The sequence below is a fragment of the Bos taurus genome, chromosome 3 (assembly GCF_002263795.3).
Source record: "Bos taurus isolate L1 Dominette 01449 registration number 42190680 breed Hereford chromosome 3, ARS-UCD2.0, whole genome shotgun sequence".
NCBI classification, from domain to species: domain Eukaryota; kingdom Metazoa; phylum Chordata; class Mammalia; order Artiodactyla; family Bovidae; genus Bos; species Bos taurus.
Window position 1 is genome coordinate 93809100 of NC_037330.1, and position 16862 is coordinate 93825961.

Consider the following 16862-nt stretch of genomic DNA (forward strand, 5'->3'; position numbering starts at 1 on the left):
CTTATGGCAGTACCACCCACCCAGTCTTGATTACTGTAGCTTTGTAGAAAGTTTGAAGTTGGAAAATTGAAGTTGAAGTTGTGAGTTCTCCAACTTTACTTTTCTTTTTCAATATTGTTTTGGCTGTTCTTAGTCCTTTGCATTTCCATGTGAATTTTAGGATCTGTTTGTCAGTTTTTGAAGAAAACCTTGTATTTCTTTGTTAAATTTATTCCTGAGTATTTTATTCTTTTTTGAAGCAATTGTAAATGGAATTTTGGACTCTACATTGCTAGTATATAGAAATACAATTGATTTTTGTATGTTGATCTTGGATAGCACCCTTGCTAGGCTAATTTATAGCTCTAATTACTTTTTTGTAGATTCCTTAGGACTTTATATATGAGATCATGTCATCTACAAATACAGATCGCTTTACTTCTTCCTTTCCATTCTGGATGCCTTTTAATTTCTTTTTCTTGCCTAATTGCCCTGGCTAGTACAGTATTGAATAGAAGTGAAGACAGTAGGGAATTTCCTGGCGGTCCAGTAGATAGGACTTTGTGCTTTCACTGTGGAGTCCAGGTTTAACCCCTGATTGGGGAATTAAGATCCCACAAGCTGCACAGCCTAAATAAATAAATAACATTAAAACAAAGTGAAGACAACAGACATCTTTGTCTTGTTTCTGTTCTTAGGGGAGAAAACATTTAGTCATTCACCGTTAAGTGTGATGTCACATGTGGTTTTTCTGTCAGATTGATGAGAGTTTCTTTACATTCCTAATTTGTTGAGGTTTTTTTTTATTATGAAAGGACATCAGATTTTATCAGATCCTTTTTTTGTGTCAGTTGAAACAACTGTGTGGTTTTTGTCCTTTATTAATATGGTGCATTTCATTGATTGGTTTTCATATTGAACCAAACTTGTATTCCTGGGTTAGAATACATTTTATCCTAGTATATAACCTTTCATTGCTGGATTTGGTTTGCTAGAATTTGATTTTGCATCTATTTTCATAAGAGACATTGGTGTATAGTTGTCTTGAAATTTCTGGATTTGGTACTAAGGTAATACTGGCCTTATAGAATAAGTTAATAGTGTATTCTTGTATTTTAAAAATTTCTCAATTTTAGTATCTAATGATATAAAACCAAAATATATGTCTCTTCTTTCTTCTCATAAACCAATCCCATTTGTGTCATTTTACTCAAGTCATATACTCAGGGTGTCTCAGTAAATAAAGTGAAACACTACCAGACTGTGTTAACTTTACAGATTTGAAAAGATAAATGAATGGGCATATTAGACATATATATGTTAGGTAATGCTGTATCTTCAAAACAAATCTTTTTTTAAACTGAAAAATTTGTAAGAGCTGCAGTACTTTTATAGCCACTTATGGTATTGTTATGAGTGTCTTGTATTCTGTCATACAGGTAAAAAATGGCTAGTTTGTGTTTGCAAATTGTATTTACGCTTTCTGTGATAGTACCAGTTTTAAACCAATGATTCTCGCTGTATGACAGGTACTCTTCCTTAGGAAGGTATTTCATAATTGCTTTGGAAGGTCTTTTAAACCACTCACAGCTAGCCTTTCCCATCTCCCATTCTTGTGTTCCTCTTCACTTCTATTGGACATGTATTCTATTTCTTGGATGTGTTAGAAAAAAAACTGGGAACCATTATTCTAAATCCTCTAAGGAGGGGTGTAGCTTGTTTTTCTCACACCTGCTTCCTTAAAGCCGGAAAACCAGACCCATGTTTTTCTAATTAGTGTCTGTTTATTCTTCTATCTTCCTCTACAGCTTCTCTTCTTTTAAGATTGGTACCCTACTGGCTGTTTCTTACCTGACTTTGTCATTTCAATCTAGGAACTTCTGTGCCACTCCCCTGTATTCACTGATAACTTTGGTATAATTCTTCATATCATATTAGGCAGTTGGAAGTGTAACATTGAAGGTTACTTAACATCTTAAGTTTATTTTTCCTTAATTTCTGTATTCCAGTGGTATTCAACTTTCTTTGACACGGCTACTAATATGGTTCAGAAATGGTTCTACTTCTAACCAAAATCTCCTTAATATCTGTAGTATACTTCTTTCTCACTTCTTTAGGTTTCTCATCTATCCCTAATCTTTTTGTATAACCTCTTTTGAGTTTTATCCCTCCCACTTACCAGTATCATCACCGTTGTGTTCAATTCAGTTGCTCAGTCGTGTCTGACTTTTTGCGACCACATGGACTGTGCAGCATGCCAGGCTTCCCTGTCCATCACCAACTCCCGGAGCTTAACTCAAACTCCTGTCCATCGAGTCGGTGATGCCATCCAATACCCTATTGAAATATTCATTATGTTAATTCCCTGCTGCTGCTGCTGCTAAGTTGCTTCAGTCGTGTCCAACTCTGTGCGACCCCATAGACGGCAGCCCACCAGGCTCCCCCATCCCTGGGATTCTCCAGGCAAGAACACTGGAGTGGGTTGCCATTTCCTTCTCCATGTTAATCCTCTACCCAGAATGAATTTAAATATCTGCATTGTATAAACTAGTAGACAGGTGTTTTATATAATGTAGTTAGACCTTTAACCCAGCCTGGCAATATTTCAGTCAGGTTTCTTTCCTGTTTCTCACTTTTGGTATTGTTTTTCTCTGATCTTAAGTCCTCTACTGCCCTCTGCCTTTCTCTGTTAGTGCTGGCCTTCTGCTTCATAGAACAGTGTTATAAAACTTATTTTTCCCACAGTTCTTTCAGATGCTAATAGGTTGTCCTGGCAAAAAATGTTTTTTCGTCAAATAAATCTGGAAGATGTTGCAAATTTGATCTTTCTCTTAGATATTTACAGTGCTTATTACCATACCAAAGCGTCTTCTGGGAAGAAGTCCATTTACCTTCAACACAGCTTTTCCCTCTCCACAATCCCACCAAAATTGCTTGTAATAAGATCCTAAATAACCTCCTAATACTTTTTAATAATAATTGGTAATTACTTTTACTTACTTTAGTAGCATCTCTTTTTCCTCTTATCTCTGTCTTCCTGCTCTGCAGAAGTTAAGCTGAAGCAGAAATTGTGCCACTCTTCTGCTCATAATCTATGGCTTCTTTTTGCTAAAGTCTAAACTTGACTCGGTATGTAAATGTGTATAATGATTTACATTCCCAGTTCATCTCCTGTAATCATTATACATGCCATTTTGCATCCTAAAAAACTTGTTAAAATTTTATAAATGTATTTAGTATATACAGATCCTATTCCTTCTTACTCCCTTTCTCAAGTGAAAAATTCTTTCACAGCTCAATTACCTCTATGATGAACACTTTCACTTAGGCTCTTTCCTCAGAGTTTCCCTAACATATGTCATGTAATATTGTCATTATTTGTTTATATGACTGTCTCCTCTTTTATACATGAGACTATTCTATTATTTATCTTTGTATTCCCAGCTTTAAACTGAACACCTTCTGTGTTAATGTTGACTATCTTTGTTAAAACACATTCCATGTTTATATTTGTTTATCTGAACAAGTGCAGGCCCAGCTACATAATTGCAGGATATATTGAGAAATAAAAATACAAAGTCCCTAGTTCAGAAGGCAGGAAAAAGTGCTGTTAAAGGTACTAAAACATAAAGTTTTTTTCTTTCTTCTTTGATCTTTATCTTAGCTTGTCATGTTTATTTACTTTTTAATGTCATTCTAAATAAAGAACAATTGAAATTGTTGAATTATTAATATTAAGCATGAATTTTACTGTTCATCTTTATACTGTGCAATGCCAGTTTTAAATGCAAATATATGATTATTTAACTCTTATGTGAAATTGATGCTATTTCATAGCTTATACATGTATATTTCATTCTTACCAGAACAGGGAAAACACTGTGTAAAACTTACTCAGCTGTTTTTATTTAGTTTCTTGCACATTCTACCAACAGTCTCTACCTTTGATTTGGCAGAACTGAAAGGTGAAGGACCTGTGGCTTCTTCCTCTGTCTTTCCCTTTCCTTCTGTTGTCACTTTTGTCATAAGTGGTTAGTTAATACAGGGAAGTAACATGAGTAAGAAAAGATGTGATAGACTTTTTGGTAATTCATGTTTCTTAGAATCAATTGCCTTTGCTCTGGGAAGAAAGTTATATTTTAATAGAAAATGTGACTTCTTGGGCTGTTACTACCCTTGCTTACCTAGTTGTAGACAACATGCTTACTTTATATCCCTTTGAGTTTTGCTAAACTCCTACACATCATGGATCTACTGAATGTTCACAGGGCATCATCAAATCTGTAAGAATAAAGTAGAAAGCAATGGCAGATAGACATTTTGCATGTATCTCTTCTGCTCTTCTGCCTGTTACTTTGTCCCATTAGACTTCACTACAAAACACCAATTCAAAGATAAAGTTATTAAGAATATCAAGTTGATGACAGGAGAGCTTTAAATCAAGCATAGTGTCTTTCTGAGTATGGAGCCCTGTATAACTACACAGATCACATGACCATGAAATTAGCCTGGAACAAAAGGATTGGAGGAAAACAGTAACATACGTGGAGACAAAGAGATTGGCTTATTTCACCTTGTACTAATGTGATAAGCCCTGTTGCTACTACTTTATTTTGAGGTATTCTGAGGGTTGTGTTCCTTATTGCCTTGAAATTAGGTGTAGCCATGTGGCATTTTTTTTTTTTTTTTGGCAAATGAAATGTGAACGAAGGCTATTCCTTCTCCCTCTGTTTTGCTAATATGGGAGGTAAGATAAAATTAAAGCAGCTTGGCATGCTGAACCAGTGCATGAAGGACAGCTGCCTTAGAGAGTTACCTTAATTCCAAAAGGATTTTGCATGAGTTAAATCAGTTTATGTTATGATAAGCATTAGTTGTAGGAGTTCTTATCACAGCATAACCTGGCCCATTCCAAACGGTATGGATGTAAAATTTCAAAATGAGTGTGATGTTAGAAGCACAAGCATTGGAGGGCCAGCACAGTTATATATATCACAGTTTTTGGACCTATGGGACAAGCTAAGTCTCCTCAGCAAACCACACTTAAAAAGTGTTAGCTACATTATTATATACGAATACCCAGGAGCTGCTTGAAACTGGAGGAATGAGGAACTTTCTGGAGTATCTAGCATCACAGAACTCTTCCTATAGAGCTCATTCTTAATTTTTTGTTTATAAGGAACAAGAGGAAAAGCTGGCTTGGATAATTAGGGAATCCAGATGATCTCCATATCTCAGGGGAAAAAACTCAAAAAACAGTTGACGACCTCAGGCTATTTTAATCAACAAATTGCTGGTGAAAAGAAGCATGACCTCAGCTTCTTTGACCAGTGGCCAAAAAAGCTTACCTAGATGAACATAGAAGGAAAAGACTTGAGTAATCTAGAAAACCTAGCTAATGGGGATTTAGATGAAGATTTAGGTAATTTAGTTTAGAAATCCCATTTATTTACAAAACTGAATTTTTTTTAAAATTTTATTTTATTTTTAGACTTTACATAATTGTATTAGTTTTGCCAAATATCAAAATGAATCCACCACAGGTATACATGTGTTCCCCATCCTGAACCCTCCTCCCTCCTCCCTCCCCATACCATCCCTCCGGGTTGTCCCAGTGCACCAGCCCCAAGCATCCAGTATCGTGCATCGAACCTGGACTGGCAACTCGTTTCTTACATGATATTTTACATGTTTCAATGTCATTCTCCCAAATCTTCCCACCCTCTCCCTCTCCCACAGAGTCCATAAGACTGTTCTATACATCAGTGTCTCTTTTGCTGTCTCGTACACCGGGTTATTGTTACCATCTTTCTAAATTCCATATATATGCGTTAGTATACTGTATTGATGTTTTTCTTTCTGGCTTACTTCACTCTGTATAATAGGCTCCAGTTTCATCCACCTCATTAGAACTGATTCAAATGTATTCTTTTTAATGGCTGAGTAATACTCCATTGTGTATATGTACCACAGCTTTCTTATCCATTCATCTGCTGATGGACATCTAGGTTGCTTCCATGTCCTGGCTATTATAAACAGTGCTGCGATGAACATTGGGGTACACGTGTCTCTTTCCCTTCTGGTTTCCTCAGTGTGTATGCCCAGCAGTGGGATTGCTGGATCATAAGGCAGTTCTATTTCCAGTTTTTTAAGGAATCTCCACACTGTTCTCCATAGTGGCTGTACTAGTTTGCATTCCCACCAACAGTGTAAGAGGGTTCCCTTTTCTCCACACCCTCTCCAGCATTTATTATTTGTAGACTTTTGGATCGCAGCCATTCTGACTGGTGTGAAATGGTACCTCATAGTGGTTTTGATTTGCATTTCTCTGATAATGAGTGATGTTGAGCATCTTTTCATGTGTTTGTTAGCCATCTGTATGTCTTCTTTGGAGAAATGTCTATTTAGTTCTTGGGCCCATTTTTTGATTGGGTCATTTATTTTTCTGGAGTTGAGCTGTAGGAGTTGCTTGTATATTTTTGAGATTAGTTGTTTGTCAGTTGCTTCATTTGCTATTATTTTCTCCCATTCTGAAGGCTGTCTTTTCACCTTGCTAATAGTTTCCTTTGATGTGCAGAAGCTTTTAAGGTTAATTAGGTCCCATTTGTTTATTTTTGCTTTTATTTCCGATATTCTGGGAGGTGGGTCATAGAGGATCCTGCTGTGATGTATGTCAGAGAGTGTTTTGCCTATAAGGGGGTGTGGTTCTACATGCCTTTGATCATAAAATCTCTGTCAGTTGATTTACCTATATAAAAAGTTATGCTTTTTTAACCTTTAGCTATTTTAGAGTTGATAAATGTTTAAAAATCGAGCTTTGTGATACTTTATATAAGCTTAATACACATTGTTTTGACTTTTTGAGTTAATTTTTTTTTATTGTGGTAAAGGATCAAAGTGAAAGTGGCTCAATTGTGTTCGAATCTTTGTGACCCCATGGACTATACAGTCCATGGAATTCTCCAGGCCAGAATACTGGAGTGGGTAGCCTTTCCCTTCTCCAGGGGATCTTCCCAACCCAGGGATCAAGCCCAGGTCTCCTGCACTGCAGGCGGATTCTTAACCAACTGAGCCACAAGGGAAGCCCAAGAATACCGTAGTGAGTAGCCTATCCCTTCTCCAGGGGATCTTCCCGACCCAGGAATCGAAACAGGGTCTTCTGCATTGCAGGTGGGTTCTTTACCAACTGAGCTATCAGGGAAGCCATAACGGTAAAGGATACATAACATTAAGTTTACTGTTTAACCTTTTTAAGTGTACAACTCAATGACATTAGTACATTCATGATGTTGTGTAACCATCACCACTGTTTATTTCCAGAGTTTTTTTTTAATCATCCCAAACAGAGACTCTACCCGTTAAACAATGACTCCCTGTTTCCCATACCTCCAGCCACTGATAACTTCTGTTCTGCTTTCTGTTCCTATGAATTTACTAATTCTCAGTCTTATACAATTGGAATCATGCAATGTCTGTCCTTTTGTAAGTGACTTATTTAGCATGATGTCCTCGAGGTTCATCCATGTTGTAGCATGTGTCAGAATTTCTTTCCTTTAAATGGCTGAGAAATATTCCATTGTATGTATATATCACATTTTGTTTATCCATTCTTCTGGTAATAGATGCTTGGTTGCTTTTACCTTTTGGCTGTTGTGAATAATATTGCAGTGAACATGATGTTCAAATATCTGAGTCCCTACTTTCAGTTCTTTTGAATATATGCCTATGAATAGAATTGCTGGATCATATGGCAATTCCATGTTTAAGATTTTGAGGAACTTCCAACTGTTTTCTGCATCAGCTGCATCATTTTAGTTCCACCAGCAGTTGCATGAGAATTCCCACTTGTTTTGTTTTTGCTTTTGTTGCGTTTGCTTCATATCAAATCCAAAAAATCACTGCCAAGGTAGATGTCAAGGATGAAAGTTTAAATTTTGATGAAGTCTAATTTATCTATTTTTTTCTTTTGTCTGTGCTTTTGATGTCATATTTAGAAAATGTTGCCAAACTATGAAGATTTATAGTTTTTATGTGGTTATATGTATGTGTATGTTTGTGTAACTTAGTGTATAAGGTATAGTTTTAGTATAGGGATTAAATTTAGATCTTTGTTCTTTTGTTTTTGTTTTTATCCTTCCGTTGTTTACTTCTGAAAACACAAGTATGTACTCTTTCTTACAAGAAATTAGTTTATTATGGATGCCTGTGTATATTATTTTTTTTTTCACTTAACAGTGTATTTTCAGTATCGCTGCATAGCAGAATAGAGATTTCCTTATTTTGTTTCATATCTGTATGGTTATATATTTTGTTTTATGATAGTTTTTCTGTAATTTTTCAAGTGATTCGAATGGTCATTTGTGTTCTTTCCCTGTCTGATCTTTTTACATTTAGTGTCTTGTCTGATTTGACCCATTTTGAGATAATTTTTGTAACTGGCAGAAGGTCAGGATCCAGCTTCATTCCTTTGAACAGGTGTATTCAGTTTTCCATCACCATTTGTCCTTGCTGCTAAGTTGCTTTAGTCGTGTCTGACTCTGTGTGACCCCATAGATGGCAGCCCACCAGGCTCCCCTGTCCCTGGATTCTCCAGGCAAGAACACTGGAGTGGGGTGCCATTTCCTTCTCCAGTGCATGAAAGTGAAAAGTGAAAGTGAAGTCACTCATTCGTGTGCGACTCTTCGCAACCCCATAGACTGCAGCCTACCAGGGTCCTCCATCTATGGGATTTTCCAGGCAAGAGTACTGGAGTGGGGTGCCATCACCTTCTCCGCCATTTGTCCTTACCCCTATTCAATACTATTAGCGTTGTCAAGTTGAATGACCATGTGTGTGATGGTTTATCTATTGGCTCTGTTCCATTGTACGTCTTTCTTATGCAATTACTGGACTGTTTTGGTTATTATAGCTTTGTGTAGTAAGTTTTGAAGTAATAAAGTGTTAACTCTTCCAACTTTTCTTTTTTTAGATTGTTTTGCCTATTTAGAGTCCTTTGAAATTCCATATGACTTTTAGGATGGGTTTTTCTATTTCTGCAAAAAATGCCATTGTGGTTTTGATAATGACTGCATTGAATCTTTAGATCACTTTGGGTAGTATTGGCATCTTAATAGTACAGTTAACAACGTAGGTCATTGGCATTGACTTAAGTGAAGGAAACAAATGGGGGAGTGCACAGTGGGCTGAAGTTTATATTTGCCAGTCTCCAGCTTTTGGCAGCTCTGGGGACTCGTGACCTTAATTTTCTGACCCCATGGACTGTAGCCCGCCAGGCTTCTCTGTTCATGGAATTTTCCAGGCAAGAATAATGGAATAGGTATCCATTCCCTTCTCCAGGAGATCTTCCAAACTCAGGGATCAAACCGAGGTTTCTTGCGTTGCAGGCTGATTCTTTACCGTCTGAACCACCAGGGAAGCTCAATAACAAAGGGAAAGAAAGAAAAAAAGTGAAGTCGCTCAGTCGTGTCTGACTCTTTGCGACCCCGTGGACTGTAGCCTACCAGGCTCCTCAGTCCATGGAGTTTTCCAGGCAAGGGTACTGGAGGGGGTTGCCATTTCCTTCTCGAGGGGATCTTCCCAACCCAGGGATTGAACCCGGGTCTCCCCCATTGCAGGCAGACACTTTACTAGCCACCAAAGGGTGGAGTATGTAATTCTTCTGAAGTGAATGATAAACATTGTAAAATGTGTGTTTTCCAATCTTCTGCTCCCTTGGGCTGTAGGACACGTGAACTTAGACTTTTCTTTCTTTCTGACTCCTTAGTTACCGTAGGTAGTGATCAGAGTTTGAAAAGAGAAGAGCAAGAAAGAGATAGGCAGGGAAGGTAGACCGCAAGGAATCTATGAACCTGGGATGTCGCTGCATGTAAGTGTTTAATTTCTTTCAGTAATGTTTTGTAGTTTTCAGTATACTAACTTTTTTTTGCCTCCTTGGTTAAATTTATTCTTAGGTATTTATTCTTTTTGATACTATTGTAAGTGGAATTGTTTTTTAAATTTCCTTTATGAATTGTTCGTTGCTACTGTATAGCATTCTTTGTGTGTTTATTCTATATCTTGCAACTTACTGAATTTGTTTATTAGCTTTGATTTTGTGTGTATTTTTAGGATTATCTTATGATTTAAGATCATATCATCTGCAAACAGAGATGATTTTACTTCTTTCCCAGTTTGGATTTCTTTTATTTCTTTTACTTGCCTAAGTGCTCTGGCTGGAACTTCTAGTACCTTATTAAATAGAAGTGACAAAGCAGATGTTTTTTCTGGATCTTAGGGGGAAATTTTTAAAATCTTTCATGGGGTATGATGTTAGTTGTGTGTTTTTTGTTTTGCTTTAGGTTTTTTTGTTGTTGCTAGCTGGCCTTTACCATGTTGAAGAAGTTCCTTTCTATTACTAGTTCATCATGAAAAGGTGCTGGATTTTGTCAAATGCTTCCTTCTGCATCAGTTGAGATGATCATGTAATTTTTCTTTTCCTTCAATCTATTAATGTGGCTTATCACATTGATTGATATTTCATACATTCAATCACCCTTACATTCTGAAGATAAATCTTACTTGATTTTACTTGGTCATGGTGTATAATCCTTTTAATATGCTGCTTAATTTGGTTTGCTGGTATTTCATTGATGATTTTTTGCATGTGTGTTCATAGAATCAGAGTAACACTGTCCTCACAGAATCAATTAGGAAGTGTTCCCTCCTTTGCGGTTTTTCAGAAGTATGAGAAGGATTGATGTTACTTCTTTACATATTGAATAGACTTCAGTGGTATAGCCTTCTGATTCTGAGTTTTTTTGTTGAGGGATTTTTGATTATGTATTCAGTCTACTTGTTATAGGTGTATTCTGGTTTTATATTTGTCTTGACCCAGTTTTGGTAATTTATGTGTTGGTAGGAATTTGTCATCCCATCTACCTTATCCAGTTTGTTGATGTACAGTTGTTCGTAGAATTATTTTATAGTCCTTATTTTTTAAAATTACATTAAATATCCTTTTGTTTTCATTTGAAAATTTATGGTAAAATAATACATTGTTTTTAAAAAACACATTGTTTTCATTTGTCTTGAAGTATTTTCTAATTGTCCTTGTGATTTCTTTTCACTCATTGGTTGGTTGAGCCCTTTGTTTAACTTCACATATTTGTGAATTTTCCAGTTTTTTCCTGTTACTGATTTGATTTCTAATTTCAGTCTGTTGTGATAAGAAAAGATAATTTGTATAATTTCAGTCTTTACATTTATTGAGACTTGTTTTGTGGTCTAACAAAATAGTCTATCCTTGAGTATGTTCCTTGTGTACTTGAGAGGACTGTGTATTCTGCTGATGTTGTGTTGAGTCATCTGGATCTATCTGTTAGGTCTCATTGTACAGTGTTACTTAAGTCCTCTGTTTCCTTAGGTTTTTTGTCTGGTTGCTTTAACCATAGGTATCGTCCCTGTAGCTCAGACAGTAAAGAATCTGTCTGCAATGCAGGAGACCCAGGTTCGATCCCTGGGTTGGGAAGATCCTCTGGAGAAGGTGATGGCCATCCACTCCAATATTCTTGCCTGGAGAATCCCATGGACAGAGAGCCTGGCGGGCCACAGTCCATGGAGTCACAAAGAGTCGGACACGATTAAGTGACTAACACTACCACTACTGCTCTAACCATTATTGAAAGATAGATATTAAAGTCTCCAATTAATGTATTTACTTATTTAATTGAAGTGTAGTTGATTTACAATGTTGTTACTTTTTGCTATACAACAGAGTGACTCAGTTATATATATGTGTATATCTATCTATACACACACACACATTCTTTATAATATTCTTTTCCATTGTGTTTTATCCCAGGATACTGAATATAATTCCCTGTACTATACAGTAAAACCTTGTTTTCAGTCTACTCCATATGTAATAGTTTGCATCTATTAACCCCAAACTTCCAGTCCAAACCCCCTCCACAGTCCCTTCTCCCTTGGCAACCACAAGTCTGTTCTCTATGTCTTTGTGTCTGCTTCTGCGTCATAGTTAGGTTCATTTGTGTTATATTTTAGATTGTACACACACACACACACACACACATATAAGTGATATCATACAATATTTGTCTTTTTCTGATTTCCTTCATGTAGGATGATAATCTCTAGTTGCAGCCATGCTGCTGTAAATGGCATTATGTATTTTGTTCTTTCTTATGACTGAGTAGTATTCCATTATATATATGTACTGCTGCTGCTGCTGCTAAGTCGCTTCAGTTGTGTCTGACTCTGTGACCCCATAGACGGCAGCCCACCAGGCTTCCCTGTCCCTGGGATTCTCCAGGCAAGAACACTGGAGTGGGGTGCCATTTCCTTCTCCAGTGCAGGAAAGTGAAAAGTGAAAGTGAAGTCGCTCAGTTGTGTCCAACTCTTAACGACCCCACGGACTGTAGCCTACCCAGCTCCTCCATCCATGGGATTTTCCAGGCAAGAGTACTGGAGTGGGGTGCCATGTTTTAAAAAAATTTTTAATTGGAGTACAGTTAATTTACAATGTTGTATCAATGTCAGGTGTACAGCAAAGTGAATCAGTTTTACATATACATATATCCACTCTTTTTTTAAGATTCTTCTCCCATATAAGTTGTTACAGAGTATTGAGTAGAGTTCCTTGTGCTATACAGCAGGTTCTTATTAGCTCTCTATTTGTATATGTATATATATATACATATATATATATATCTCATATATATATATGACATATACATATACTATGTATATGTCAGTCCCAATCTCCCAATTTATCCCTCTTCTCCCTCCCCCCATCCTCAGGTAATCATAAGTTTTTTTCTATATTTGTAATTCTGCTTCTGTTTTTTAAATGTTCATTTGTACCCTCCCTTTTTGTTTAGATTTCAGATATAAGTGATATCATGTAATGTTTGTTTTTCTGTGTCTGACTTACTTCACACAGTATGACAATCTCTGGGCTGCGAATGGCATCAGTTCAGTTCAGTCACTCAGTTGTATCTGACTCTTTGTGACCCCATGGACTGCAGCACGCCAGGCCTCCCTGTCCATCACCAACTCCTGGAGTCTACTTAAGCACATGTCCATTGAGTCAGTGATGCCATCCAACCATCTCATCCTCTGTTGTCCCCTTCTCCTCCCTCCTTCAATCTTTCCCAACATCAGGATCTTTTCAGATGAGTCAGTTCTTCACATCAGGTGGCCAAAGTATTGGAGTTTCAGCTTCAGCATCAGTCCTTCCAATGAATATTCAGCACTGATATCCTTTAGGATGGACTGGTTGGACCTCCTTGCAGTCCAAGGGACTCTCAAGAGTCTTCTCCAACACCACAGTTCAAAAGCATCAATTCTTCGGTGCTCAGCTTTCTTTATAGTCCAACTCTTACATCCATTCATGACTACTGGAAAAACCATAGCTTTGCCAAGACGGACCTTTGTTGGCAAAGTAATGTCTCTGCTTTTTAATATGCTGTCTAGGTTGGTCATAACTTTTCTTCCAAGGAGCAGGTATCTTTTAATTTCATGGCTGTAGTCCCCGTCTGCAGTGACTTTTGGAGCCAAAGGAAATAAAATCTGTCACTGTTTCCACTGTTTCCCCATCTGTTTGCCATGAAGTGATGGGACAAGACCCCATGATCTTAGTTTTCTGAATGTTGAGTTTTAAGCCAACTTTTTCACTCTCCTCTTTCATCAAGAGGCTCTTTAGCTCTTCACTTTCTGCCATAAGGGTGGTGTCATCTGCATATCTGAGGTTATTGATATTTCTCCTGGCAATCTTGATTCTAGCTTGTGATTCATCCAGCATGGTATTTCTCATGATGTACTCTGCATACAAGTTAAATAAGCAGGGTGACAATATACAGCCTTGACATACTCCTTTTCCAATTTAGAACCAGTCTGTTGTTCCATGTCCAGTTCTAACTGTTGCAAATGGCATAATGCTGTTCTTTTTAATGGCAGATTAATATTAATATTCCCTTGCATATGTGTACCACTCTTCATCCATTTATCTGTTGATGGTCATTTAGGTTGTTTCCATGCCTTGACTATGATGAAGAGTGCTGCTGTGAAGTTACAAATGCATATATCTTTTGAATTATAGCTTTGTCTAGATATATGCCCTGGAGTGGAATTGCTGGATCTTATTGGTAGCTCTTTTACAATTTTAAATAGCACAACTGGAATTCTGTCACCTCCGCTAGCTTTGTTCATAGTAATGCTTTCTAAGGCCCACCTGACTTCCCACTCCAGGATGTCCATCTCTAGGTGAGTGACCACACCACCATGGTTACCTGGGTCGTTAAGACCTTTTTTGTATAGTTATTCTGTGTATTCTTGCCACCTCTTCTTAACCTCTTCTGCTTTTGTTAGGTCCTTCCTGTTTCTGTCCTTTTTATGGTGCCCATCCTTGCATGAAATGTTCTCTTGATATCTCCAGTTTTCTTGAAGAGATCTCTGGTCTTTCCCATTCTATTGTTTTCCTCTATGTCTTTGCATTGTTCACTTAAGATGGCCTTCTTATCTCTTCTTGCTATTCTCTGGAACTCTGTGTTCAGTTGAGTACGCTCAAACTGCCATACAGTTCAGCTCATTTCACATGCTAGCAAGGCTATGCTCAAAATCCTTCAAGCTAAGCTTCAGCAGTACAGGAACTGAGAACTTTTAGATGTTCAAGCTGGATTTATTTAGAGAAGGTAGAGGAACCAGAGATCAAATTGCCAACATTCGTTGAATCATGGAGAAAGCAAGGGAATTCCAGAAGAACATCTGCTTTGTTGTGTGAATCACAACAAACTGTGGAAAATTATTAAAGAGATAGGAGTACCAGTCTACCTTACTTGTCTCCTGAGAAATCTATGTTTAGGTCAAGAAGCAACAGTTAGAACTGGACATGGAACAACATACTGGTTCAAAATTGGGAAAGGACTATGACAAGGCTGTATATTGTCACCCTGCTTATTTAACTTATATGCAGAGTACATCATGTGAAATACCATGCTGGATGAATCACAAGCTGGAATCACAATTGCTGGGAGAAATAACAACCTCACATATGCAGATGATGCCACTTTAATGGCAGAAAGTGAAGAGGAACTAAAGAGCCTCTTGGTGAGGGTGAAAGAGAGTGAAAAAGCTAGCTTGAAATTCAGCATAAAAAAGCCAAGATCATGGCATCTGGTCCCATCACTTCATGGCAAATAGAAGGGAAAAAAGTGAAAGCAGAGACAGATTTTATTTTTTTGGATGCCAAAATCTCTACTGCTGCTGCTGCTGCTGCTGCTGCTAAGTCGCTTCAGTCGTGTCCGACTCTGTGCGACCCCATAGACAGCAGCCCACCAGGCTCCCCCGTCCCTGGGATTCTCCAGGCAAGAACACTGGAGTGGGTTGCCATTTCCTTCCCCAGTGCGTAAAAGTGAAAAGTGAAAGTGAAGTCGCTCAGTCGTGTCCAACTCTTAGCGACCCCATGGACTGCAGCCCACCAGGGTCCTCCATCTATGGGATTTTCCAGGCAAGAGTACTGGAGTGGGGTGCCATTGCCTTCTCCGAAAATCACTGTAGCAGGCATGAAATTAAAGATGTTTGCTCCTTGGAAGGAAAGCTATGACAAACCTAGACAATTAACTGAAAAGCAGAGACATCACTTTGCTGACAAAGGTCCTTATAGTTAAAGCTGTGGTTTTCTAGTAGTCATGTATGGATGTGAGAGTTGGACTATAGAGAAGGCTGAATGCCAAAGAATTGATGCTTTTGAATTGTAATACTGGAGAAGATTCTTAAGAGTCCCTTGGACAGCAAGGAGATCAAACCAGTCAATCCTAAAGGAAATCAACCCTGAATATTAACTGGACAGATTGATGCTGCAGTACCAATACTTTGGCCACCTGATGGGAAGAGCTGGCTCATTGGAAAAGACTCTGATGCCGGGAAAGATTGAAGAGAAAAGGAGAAGGGGGCAGCAGAGGATGAGAAGGCTAGATAGCATCACTGATTCAATGGACATGAGTTTGAACAAACTTTGGGAGATGGTGGAGGACAGAGGAGCCTGGTGTGCTGCAGTCCATTTGGTTGGACACAGCTTAGTAACTGATCAACAACAACAACAAATGGTAGCTCTATTTTTGGTTTTCTGAGGGGTTTCCATAGTGGTTGCACCAGCTTGTATTCCCATCAACAGTGTAGGAGGGTTCCTTTTTGTCTTCACCCTCTCCAGCATTTGTTATTTGTAGACTTTTTGATGATGGCCATTCTGACTGGTGTGAGGTGGTACCTCATTATAGTTTTGATTTACATTTCTCTGATAATTAGCAATGTTGAGCATCTTTACATGTGCTTTTTGGCCATCTGTATGTCTTGTTTGGAGAAATGTCTATTTTGGATCTTCTGTTCATTTTTCGACTGGGTTGTTTGTTTTGTTGTTGTATGAACTATTTGTATAATTTGGAAATTAAGCCCTTGTTGGTCTCATCATTTGCAAATATTTTTTCCCATTCTGTAGGTTGTCTTTTTGTTTCATTTATGGTTTCCTTTGGTATGCCAAGGCTTGTAAGTTTGATTAGGTCTCATTTGTTTATTTTTATTTCTGTTGCATTAGGAGACTGATCTAAAATACTAATATGATTTATGTCAGAGAATATTTCACCCATGTTTTCTTCTGGGAGTTTTATGGTGTTAATGTCTAAAATCTTTAAGTCTTTAAGTCATTTTGAGTTTATTTCTGTGTATGGTTAGAGATTGTGTTCTAACTTTATTGATTTATATGTGGCTGTCCCAACTTTCTCAACACCACTTAAAAATTTTTTTTATTCATTTTTATTTATTTATTCGACCATGCTAGGTCTTTCTTGTGGCACATGGGATCTTTAGTTGCAGCATACAAAGTCTTAGTT

General features: G+C 37.6%; 1 protein-coding gene across 11 annotated transcripts in view; it reads left to right on the forward strand.

Annotated features, from left to right (window-relative positions):
* Positions 1 to 16862, forward strand: part of TUT4 (terminal uridylyl transferase 4) — a 143722-nt gene that overhangs the window by 21488 nt on the left and 105372 nt on the right. The gene's annotated exons all lie outside the window — the stretch shown is intronic.